General features: G+C 45.6%; 1 protein-coding gene across 3 annotated transcripts in view; it reads left to right on the top strand.

Moving 5' to 3' along the window:
* Positions 1 to 11082, top strand: part of LOC111871744 — a 141893-nt gene that overhangs the window by 56848 nt on the left and 73963 nt on the right. The gene's annotated exons all lie outside the window — the stretch shown is intronic.

The raw sequence follows: 11082 nt of genomic DNA, 5'->3' as shown, positions 1-11082 counted from the left end.
AGATGGCTGAGCCGCCCACTATAAGAAAAACTAAAAAATGTTTGCATGGGGGGGGGGGGGGTGTAGAGATATTGGGTTATGTTAATGTGAGACTGTGGACTTGAGTCGACCGAACTCAAGATATTACCCAGTGGGGATTTTGTGGATGTCGTAATAATGATTCCATAAAAAAGGATATTTCTTGTCCGCTTGTGTAACCATCTACCTTTCAGGAAATGCTCAGCAGTATGTAGTTAGAGATAACTTCAGGATTTGCGTTTGACAGTATATCGTCTCTGCAATATTCATGCTAGAATAGGTTTGATTATTGCGAGAGCCTACTTCACAGTCTTTGATAACATCGTAGGGAAAAATAAAAGCTTAATTTCTTCAATATAAACATGAGTTATTGAAACAAAACCGCCTGTCCGACTTAAGGATTGAGTACAAAATCGCTTTCATTTAAGCAGCATCACCAGGGCTTTGTGCAATGATATGGCGTCTCGAGACTAAGCACTATCTGAGAGTTGTCTGTGAATGGGTCCCCTAGCATTCTGCTCAGAAGAACGCAGTGCAGATGTTGGTAATTTGCAAGGATATGTAGAATACATGGCTTAATGTACTCGTAACTCCGCTTTGTGGATTTTCTGTATTGGATCTTCACAGAGGATTTTCCCCGTGTTTGGGAAGGACGCAAATTGTAGTCGCAAACTGCTGTGTGCTATAGCGGGAGTGGGCTTGGACGAGAGTGTTAGGAGTGTCTGTTCAGTAATAAGTGTAAGGTAAAAGGTAAAGTTGTCCCTGTGCTTATTATTATTATTATTATTATTATTATTGGAAGGGGTGGGTTTCCCCATGCACCGCGACTAATAGTCTATTGTACGTCCCCATTTGATATTCTACCAGTCGCCATACCCTACCGGTACTGGTGCGTGCTATCAGCCCCGTTCAGCCAACGAGGTCGGCCCTCGGTACCTCGATACTTTCCCCATCTACCAGAGGCATTGGAAACTACTTGGGCGGGAAACTTGCCTAATTTTGCTCAGAGGTATCTTAGAGACATGAGAATCTTTTACGTCCCGTAAATCTACGACACGGGACCCACGGCTTAAAGTCCCTCCCGGAGGACTTGTTCCCTGAATTTTTCCGCCCTTAAAAATTCCACGACCTCCGCTGGGTTTGAACCCGCGTACCTTGAGTCATGAGGTGGGAACGTTACCCCTAGACTACGGAGGTCGCTGTCCCTGTGTTTAACTAAGTAAGCACTACACCATGAAGACGTGTGGGGGGTGGATATATAGATCCATATTTTCTTGAACTCGGCACTAGTTGGAGGTGAGTGGTCTGCTTCATGCCCCGGCCGCTTTACCACCGGGGGAAGAGCCCCATGTTCACATTGGATAGGAGGCTGGGATACCAGATTTCATTTGTCGCAGTTTCAGAGATTAATCCTGCAGATGAACGGAGAAGCAAGATTTTCTGATTACATGTTTACTTTATTCATTTGTACAAAGAACGCCTAACAGGTGGCAATGCTTGGAAGAAGTGATTTCATGCTAATGTACTGTGTTATGTAACAGGGTATATAGGAACACAGGATATCCAGATGCAAAGCGATCATGAGCTTATTACAAATACACATGAAGACATCAGCCGAGGCTGTCTGTGCTATGTAATTTTCCACTTCTGAATATATTACGATTTGCCCGGTAGTTCTGTGTACCATTCACATATGCCGTGTATATGGGCTATTTCTAGTGGTTATGGTTATCCAGTCCAGCGACTAGACAGAATGAATCGAGAGTGAAACTTTCATGGTTTACGTAACGATGTTATTTGTAAAGTTTACGGGTAAACACAGTGACATGTGACGTAAGGCAAAACAAACCTGTCAATTATTTCTTAAGAGACACTTTTAAGTAACGTCAGATTTGGGGTTCTAACAGCGGTGACTGCCACGAGTACGGTCTTCTTGCCGGCCACTTTCTTAGCGTGACTTCAATCCTGAAGATGGAGGTAGTACATTCCTCCGAAACGTCGATGAACTTCTACCGAACTACACGGTGTCGGATTGCAAGACGATTATGAATGATGAATTGAGGATATAGAAGGAAGGGATTATTGTCTATTTTAATGCACTTTTTCCGGTGTTTACGTTGCGTGACTGAGGAAAGCCAACAAAATTATCAGGTCAGGATGGCAGAACTCCGAACCGAAAACTGAACCCAGGCCTCCTGAACACGAAGCACGAGCCTGAATTTCACAACCGCGATGTTCAGTGAAATTTAAGTTGTTTATTCATCGACGGTAAAAAAGGTGAAGCTATTCCTGTAACAGGCCGTGGAGGTCCATAATTTTGTGTGAGGCGTCGAGGCTTCAACATTTTGTAGAATGTCGGCTCGCAGATAGCGGTGAGATTGTCAGTCTTACGCGCCTGTCACCCTTTACCCTCCAGGAAGATTCCTGGTACTCATTTCTGTTAGAGGCTGAGTCGACTCCAGGGCCATAGCGCGGCTGGAGGGATTAGGTCAATTGAAAAATCCATTGACCTCACCGTGAATCGAACCAGCAACCTTCCAGCTTGTAGCATAGTTCCTCAACCAACTACGTTACCGCGTGCCTCCAACGTCAACGACAGTTTCTGGATATTTTTCTCTCCTCTCGCTCCCACTTCGGAGCATTTGGCTGATTTCTCAGTTTCATGGTAATTTTACAGACGGCAGGACTCCTTGGACGGGTGATCAGCTCGTCGCAAGGCCTCTACCTGTACACAGGACAACACAAACACAGAATAAACGCATACATATACCAATCCATGCTTTGTGTGAGATTCAAACGCACGATCCCGGCTTCCGAGCGAGCGAAGACAGTGCATGCCTTAGACCGCTCGGCTACCGAGACCGGCAGTGTATAAGAATAATATATAAGAATACAGTTCGTACCTCACAGGAAACAGATCTGAACCAACGATCCCAGCTTTTGAGCGAGCTAAGACAGTACATGCCTTAGACCGCTCAGCTACCGTGACCGGAAGGTTGTGGAACAGTAGATGGAAATACAATTGTCAGGAAAACCGAAGTTCTCGGAGGAAACCTGCCCTAGTGACTTTTTCTCCACCACAAGTTCTACATGGTCTGATCTGGAATCAAACTCCGGCTGCTGCGGGAAGCTGTGACACGGTCAGTAATGTTAAATTAAATTTGGTGTAATGGAAAATAAAAAAGAAATAATTGTGTTTTGCGTGCAAAGCGACAGTACTGAATCTGTTCAAAATTTGATGTCGTATTACTGAATAAAAAATGGAAGCCAGTCTTCAGTAAGTTGCAACTCAATCGAATTGTAGAGCGTAAGTCTCTTCCTATTCGCCTGAAGCAGTACCTTAAATATTGACCCACTGAACGAAGTGTACTTTTTTCTGTATTTCTTACCAGTAACGTAATTACGACTGCGGCACATGAAAGCTAAACCTGAAATCACTGTCAAGTTGAGGACAGGCTAAAACTGTGAATTAATTAAGGGACTTTCAGCACTTTCACTCCACTTGCACAGCCCGGTGACTAGTGACATAGAAACATTCAGGAAAGTAATTAAAGCGTTTACTTAAGCCGCGTCTCACTGTGCTTGTGCTCAGGTGCAACTGGGTGTCCCAGAATGAAGTCAGATTTAGCCTGTAAAAGAGATGACGATTGCTACTTCTGGGATATGACGGCGACTTCTTTGTTATACCGACGTTTCGGAGGAAAGTACTGTCTCAGTCTTCAAAGCAAGAAAGGGTGCAGAAACTGCAGGAAAAAATGGGAACCACGCTTTGGTCCCTGCCCCCAGTAGGGGCAGGAAGCTCAGTAGGTACGATCCTCCGTGCGGGGGTTTCATGATTATGATCTTTTGGGACGCAATTTTTGCCATGGAGGTGGAAATTAGAATGATCAAGTCAAGGAGGATGAGGTGGGCTGGGCGTATGGTACGAATGAGGAAGACGAGGAATGTATATAGGAAATTGGAAAGCCAATGGTTTGAGACGTAGTTTTTGAAGGGTTGTCGAGTCCTGGCTAGTCAGGAAGTCGGTAAAATGTAGCTGCATCGGACAAAGCATTTCATGATTATTTTCGTGACTGTACAGGAACATGTTACAGCTTACTGTAGGTGTAGAGAGGCTCTAAAGCTATTTAGGTTCCTGCTGTCACCGTACAGACTGATAGGGACCTGTTACAGCACTGTTACAGAACTGCACTTTTGGTGATGGCACAAGAACATGTTACAGCTTACTGCAGGTGTAGAGAGGCTGTAAAGCTATTTGGGTTCCTCCTGTCACCGTACAGCCTGACAGGGGCCTACTACGGTGTGTAGAACTGCATTTTTCATAAATATACAGGAACCTCTTGTAGCTTCTGCAGGTGTAGAGTTGTTACGAAACTACGTATTTAAGTTCCTGCTGTAACTCTACAGCCTGACAGGAATTTTCAAGTGTGCCCAACTGCAATATATACGTACACGAGTGCAGGAACGTTTTATAGCTTGCTGTAGGCGTGGATATACTGTAAAGCTGTTTCCGTTCCTGCTATCACCTCACAGAATGAGAGGTACTTACAACTGTGTGCAGAGTTGCAATTTTCACAAGTTTGCAACAGCATTTTACAGCTTACTGCAGGTGTAGAGAGGCTGTAAAGCTATTTATGCTCTGTTGTCAACGTACATCCTGGCAGGAACTTGCAACAATGTGCAGAACTGCTCTTTTTGCTGACCGTCAAAAATGGGGTACATGTAAATTTATACATTATTTTAGTGAGCAGCGATACCGCAGATTTTGGGAACATCTATGCACATACTCGCAATATTATCTTTGGGAATTTTTTTAATGCTAGCGGGGTGGGACTAAGTCCTTTGTATTGCGGCCAGTTCTGGCCTATTGTACCAGCCCCAGATGATAGGTGAGGGTGATTGTGGAGCAATTGGTGGAATGAAGATTGGCAGGAGAAACCGAAGTACTCGGAGAAAACCTGCCCCAGCGCCAATTTGTCCACCACAAGTTCCACTTGACCAGACCCGGGATGGAACCCGGGCCGCCGCGGTGGGAAGCCAGCGACTAACCGCTTGAGCTATGGCGCGGCATTTTTTGGGATTTAGTCTTTGATTCAAATTCCTCTGTGACATGAGGCAGGAACAGATAAGTAACGTTTCGATGCACCCAGTTTTGCGTTTAAGCTCTGAAACGGGTATCAGCGGTCGTGTTATATGCACTGACCCCTTGTGACCTCTCCCATGGTATGCACAGGTTTCTCCCGTTGTTATTGGGATTCACGTCCGGTAGTGCTTGCCGCTAATGAAAGTTGCTCTGATTAGACACGGCGCCTTTTTTAATATTAACGAAGGTGAAACTGTGTGGGCACACAAACAAACCAGCGGCTAATTCAGTATGGATGTGGTGCGCCTTACACGCTTCTCACCACCCTTCTGGGTTCTGGGGCATTCCGTTCCTCTGAAATGCCTCTGTATACCTCCGTCATTCTGTGGCATACATAAAGTTAAATTGGTCTCTTTTTAATGAATTAAAGAGAATGACGTAAGATTTGAGGGGTTCATGACAGTGACTATGAAGAAAGCAGTCTTCTGGGATGTTGCGCATGTATACATTGTGTTAACCGACGTTTCGGAGGAACGTGTCGCCTCCATTTTAGGGCAGAAGAAAAAAGAAGAAAATCCCCAAGCAAAGAACCAGCGTGAGTAAGTGCAAATAGACTAATGTATCTATGCCCCCACCATCAAAATATGTCTCTCATTACGCCCTCACCTCCGTTCTCTTTCCTCTCTGAAACTCTCTTATACTGTATACGTAACTGTGGCATTGGCACTTGTTGTGTTGTCATGGTATCCAGCTTTGTTTGCGGCTCTTGACCAGATTATGGTTTACAGCAAGACATGAAGTCCGAGGACGAGAGTGTAGACAGAGGGCGTAGTCCTGTCACGATTTGCTGTTCTGTGGTTATGTGTGTAACCAGTGCGCACCAGTTTCTGGGCGCTAGTAGCGCTGGTGCAGTCTGGTCGCTTGTGTTTGTGCTCCTCTTTTGACTGTTGAGTACAACTGTTACTGCGTCTCCTCATCGTCTCTGTATATTTTATTTAAAATTCTATGGTAAATTGTAAGGCCGCGCCATAGCTCAAGCGGTTAGTGTCTGGCTTCCTACCGCGGCGGCCCGAGTTCTATCCCGGGTCTGGTCAAGTGGGATTTGTGGTGGACAAAGTGGCGCTGGAGCTGGTTTTCTCCGAGGACTTCGGTTTCCCCTGCTTATCTTCATTCCACCAAATTCTCCATCATCATAATCACCCGGGGCAGGCTACAATAGGCCAATCAGTGGCCGCCGTGCCGAGTGGACCCAGTTGCACTCCACCCCCCACTAAGCGAATTTAATTTTAATGGTAAATAATAAGAAAAAATGTGAAGCTATCCCTGTAACAGGCAGTGGAGACCCATAGGGTTGTGAGACATCGAGGTTCCCAAATTGTCTAGACAGTCGGCTCACAGATGGCGTTTGTAAATAATAGTCCCATCTAATATAAACATACAAGATACAAAATTATAATTTGCGTGTATATTTGCATTCGGTATCTAATTTTGGTCTCTGATATTAGCCTTTTTTATAGTTTCTTGGGGTGAGGTGAGACTGAGTCCACTTGGTACGTCGGCCACTAACTGCCGTACTGTACCAGCCCCGGATGACAGATGATGTTGAGTGTGGAGCAGTCGGTGGAATGAGAATTGGAAGACGATACCGAATTTCTTGGAGAAAACCTGCCCCAGTACCACTTTTCCAACCACAAATCTCACATGACCTGACATAGACTCGAACCCGGGCCGCCACTGTGGGAAGCCGGCGTCTAACCGCTTGAGCTATGGCACAGCCGTCTCTGACATTGAGGAAACAGCAGACTGACGGTGTTAGAGAACAGGATTTGGACCGAAGAGAAATGAAAGCGTCTTTCAGACCAGAGAGACGAGGGGAGCATTTGGATCTAGTAGGAGTGACGTAATGGGATTCTGGAGAAAAAATCAAAATGAGGAGCTTCATAATCTGTACTACTTTCCAAATATGTTAGAATGATAAAGTACGAGGCATGTAGCACGCATGGAAATAACAAAAATGTGTACAAAGTTTTGATAGGAAAACCTGGAGGACAGTAGAACTAGGAGGACCTAGAAGAGCGAGGTATAACCACGAACTTTATAAATTACGTAATGAACCAGGTAAAGTGAAAGTGGTCAAAGTAGGGCGGTTGAAATTGCGGGGACAACTTTTCAGAATGCAGGAGCAGAACCGTTGCAGGAACCCGACGAGTAGGTAGACGGGCGGTCAGGTGGCTGGAGTAAGCTCAAGGCAGTGGAAGTTAGAAATTGGAGACGAAAATCGAGGCAAATGGCGATCAGTCGCAGAAGAGGCCAAGGTTCATCTCGGATTGTAGCGCCTGCAGAAGAAGAAGAATAAAGACCTAAACTTAAGTGGGAGATTAATACAAAAATGGATCTTATAGGAATAGGATGGGTGTGTGAATTGGATTCATCTGGATCAGGATAGAGACGAATGGCATATTGTTGTGAACATGGTAATGAACCATCGTATTTCATTAAATGCTGGATATTTCATGAGTAGGTGAACAACAGGTAGCTTCTCTTGAAGGACTCAACTCCATGAAGTTAATTGGTGGGCCTTAGAAACTGATTCCCCCCCCCGTCAGCTCTAGGGCTGGGACAGCGTAATTGATACAGCTTCTGACTACGGGCCGGATGACCAAGGGGTTGGAGTTCGAGTCCCGGTAGAGTCAAGAATTTTCGTTTCTTCACCTCCAGACCTACTCTGTGGTCAACCTAACCTATCCAATAGGTACCGGGGGCTCTTTCTCTGGGGGTAAAGCGGCAGGGGCGTGAAGTTGACCGCTCACCAACTAGTACCGAGGTCAAGAAAATGTGGATCTATACATTCGCTCCCCCATACGCCTTCATGGCCTTTACCTGTCAGCTCTAATCCTTTCTGGTTGTCCTAGTGTTTTCGGAACGCCACGATTTGCTTTTGGTTATGTGCATATGGACTGCACAGTTAATCGAACAGCGGTTGAATTGCTTATGCTGTTTTAATGCCCTCTGACGCAACAAGAGAGCTATCATGATAATGACAGTCTGCGCATGTAATTCAATTGTTCAAGCTTTGATGTTTGAGGATATCGCAAACTCTCGTTAACGAGGCCGTTGCCAAGGAACAGTGGGTAGAGTAGATCCCTTCGTCCCATGCTAATGCACCGCATCTGACCGGTGTCCGGATTGGAAAGCTAAACTTCACTGAGAAGGCAGTGAATTTGGCCGACTCTTGCATCACGATCACTGGTGAAATCAATCATACTGTATTGAACGGCACCGCTGGAATAAATCGCTATTTAATGTTACTGTGTACTGTGACATTAACATAACTTGAACTTGGATCGTTTCCTGTTGGGGCAGATGGTTATCGAATCAGATAGCATTTCTACGTGCCGTGTTTCGCTTGTTTCTTTTTGTTTTCTCTCTTTCTCTTCCTTCATTCTACGTGTTTAGCCTACTTTCCTTATTTTGGAAAAACTTAAAAGGGGGCTTTGTTAGATCACCTTCTTGTCTGTGTGTCTGTACCTCCCATAGCAACTTTTGAGTGCCTGAACCAATCTTTATGAAACTTCGTATCTATATCATGACACCTTAGCCAATCTCAACGGCGTACTTCATAAATCAATATAATCAGCCTGTATGTGTATAGCCCTGCCGTTGATAGGCAACGGCTGAGTTAAAACGCTACCGCCGCAACAATTAAAGAATGGTTGGACGCTTCGTTTTTTGTGATCCATGTCGTATCAAAGGAAAGTGGGCCAGTTACGAGGAGTTCATCCCGGATCTCCTGGTTCGTTTTTCATTCCCTTTAATTTCTGTCTCCCTATCTATTTTTTCTTTAAAGCTGATGTAAAGGTAACGCTGTCCTTCCTCCTAAGCACCACGCCGTGAAGTACGGAGCGTTAGATGTATAGCTCCACGTATTCTTAACCTCAGCATTAGATGGTGGTGAGTGGTCAGTTTCACGCCCCGACCCTATTACTCCCAGGTAAAGTTCCTCCGGTACCCACCGGATAGGAGGTTGGGTAGATCCGAGAACTTTGCAGCAAGCCCTCCCCCTCCCCCCACCTGCTAGGTTTCAAACCCTGATTGCCCTTTTGCCAAGCGCGTAGCCTAGTCACTGTAGTGACTTAGTTGTGTACTCTGTATTTTTCTCGATTGCCTAATTCTTATCTCCTTATCGCATTCTCTGTCTTTCTATTTCTGTAGGTATACTTTTGCTTTGTTCTCAGTGTGTTCTGCGTATTTATTTATTTGTGTTTCCTCTTTGTTTCTTTATTTATCGTTTATTTAGGCCGCACCATAGCTCAAGCGGTTAGTCGCTGGCTTCCCACTGCGGCGGCCCGGGTTCCATCCCGGGTCTGGTCAAGTGGGATTTGTGGTGAACTGTAACGCTGGGGTAGGTTTTTTCCGAGTACTTCGGTTTCCTCTGCCAATCTTCATTCCACCAATTGCTCCACAATGACCCTCACATATCATCTAGGGCTGGTACAATAGGCCAGAAGTGGCCGCAGTACAAGGGACTTAGTCCCACCCCACTAGCAATATTATCGTTTATTATCTCTTTGTTTCGGGAGCCGGGATAGCGCAGTTGGTATAGCGATTGGCTACGGGCTGAACGACCGAGGAGTCGGAGTTCGAGTCCCGGCAGGGTCAAGAATTTTCTCTTCTCCGGGTCTTTCTCCTACACAGTGGGTGCCAGGGTCTCTTTCCTTGGGGGGAAATCGGTTGAGGATGACTAGTCAGTGCCGAGCTCAAGAAAATGTGGGTCTATACATCCACTCCCCCATACGTCTTCATAGCATGGTGCTTAATTAGTTAAGCACAGGGACAACTTTAACGTTTATCTCTTTGTTTCTTTCTCTTCTTCCTTCTGTTTGTTACCTTGTACGTGTCTTTGCGTTTCTGTTCTTTTCTCTGAATCTTACTTCTCGATCTCCGTGTGTGCTGTTGGCATGGGACCGTCCAGACAGCCCATTGGACCCTGAGTCCATCCTTTCTCTTGCATCGCTCGCAAGAGCAGTCACAAGCGAAACTTGTCATTAACGTCATTACCCGTCAGCATGATTTCTGTGGGCCACAAAGTAAAGCAGCAGTCACGGGGTGAAGTTCCGCGTTTGCTGGATTTCGACGTTAGGTGATGCTCTGTGTTCTGTACTAATTCACCATCGTCACAGACTTTTAGAGCTTAGCTCTTCTGGTACATGAGTTCAGATGGAAATTCGTTTGGGGTACAGCCAGGCACACTAACCGAATCGAGCTTAGTAGAGTCGAATGGAGTCAGATTCATCTAGACGGGGGCATATTCGGCTAATTTATTATTTTTTATTGCTAGTGGGATGGGACTGGGTCCCTTGTACTGCGGCCACTTGTAGCCTATTGCACCAGCCGCAGATGATAGGTGAAGGTGATTGTGGAGCAGTTGGTGGAATGAAGATTGACAGGGGAAACCGAAGTACTCGGAGAAAACCTGCTCCAGCGCCACTTTGTTCACCACAAATCCCACTTGACCAGACCCGGGATCGAACCCGGGCCGCCGCAATGGGAAGCCAACGACCAATCCCTGATCGCAGTGTCTGAACAGGCAAAGACGGTTCCTGCCTTAGACCGCGCGGCCACCGTGATCGGCTCGCGCACGCCGTAGTGATTTCTCTGCACTAACCTGTTTACTGTCACTTAGTATACACGAAGTATTAAATATTGCCCCTTATATTAAATGTATATGCATCGACATGTTTAGGAAAATTAACAAGGCGGGAGAGATTATTAATGAATAAATAAAAAAAATACACTACGGCTTTAATTTCCGACTCGTCATGGAGGAAGAGACGAATTGGATTGTTTATATTTTTGTTCATCATTTATTTAGCGACACTTTCAGGAGCTCAGAGTATTTGGCACCGAATGGTAGGATGATCCGTGATTGATGAATTGAAGAGACGCGTCTTAGCGCCAAAGCCCTTGAGGATCATGACTAG

This window comes from Cryptotermes secundus, unplaced genomic scaffold (genome assembly GCF_002891405.2).
Source record: "Cryptotermes secundus unplaced genomic scaffold, Csec_1.0 scaffold602, whole genome shotgun sequence".
Classification (NCBI taxonomy): Eukaryota; Metazoa; Arthropoda; class Insecta; order Blattodea; family Kalotermitidae; genus Cryptotermes; species Cryptotermes secundus.
Note: the sequence above shows the minus strand (reverse complement) of the source record. Positions and strands in the feature narration are given on the sequence as shown.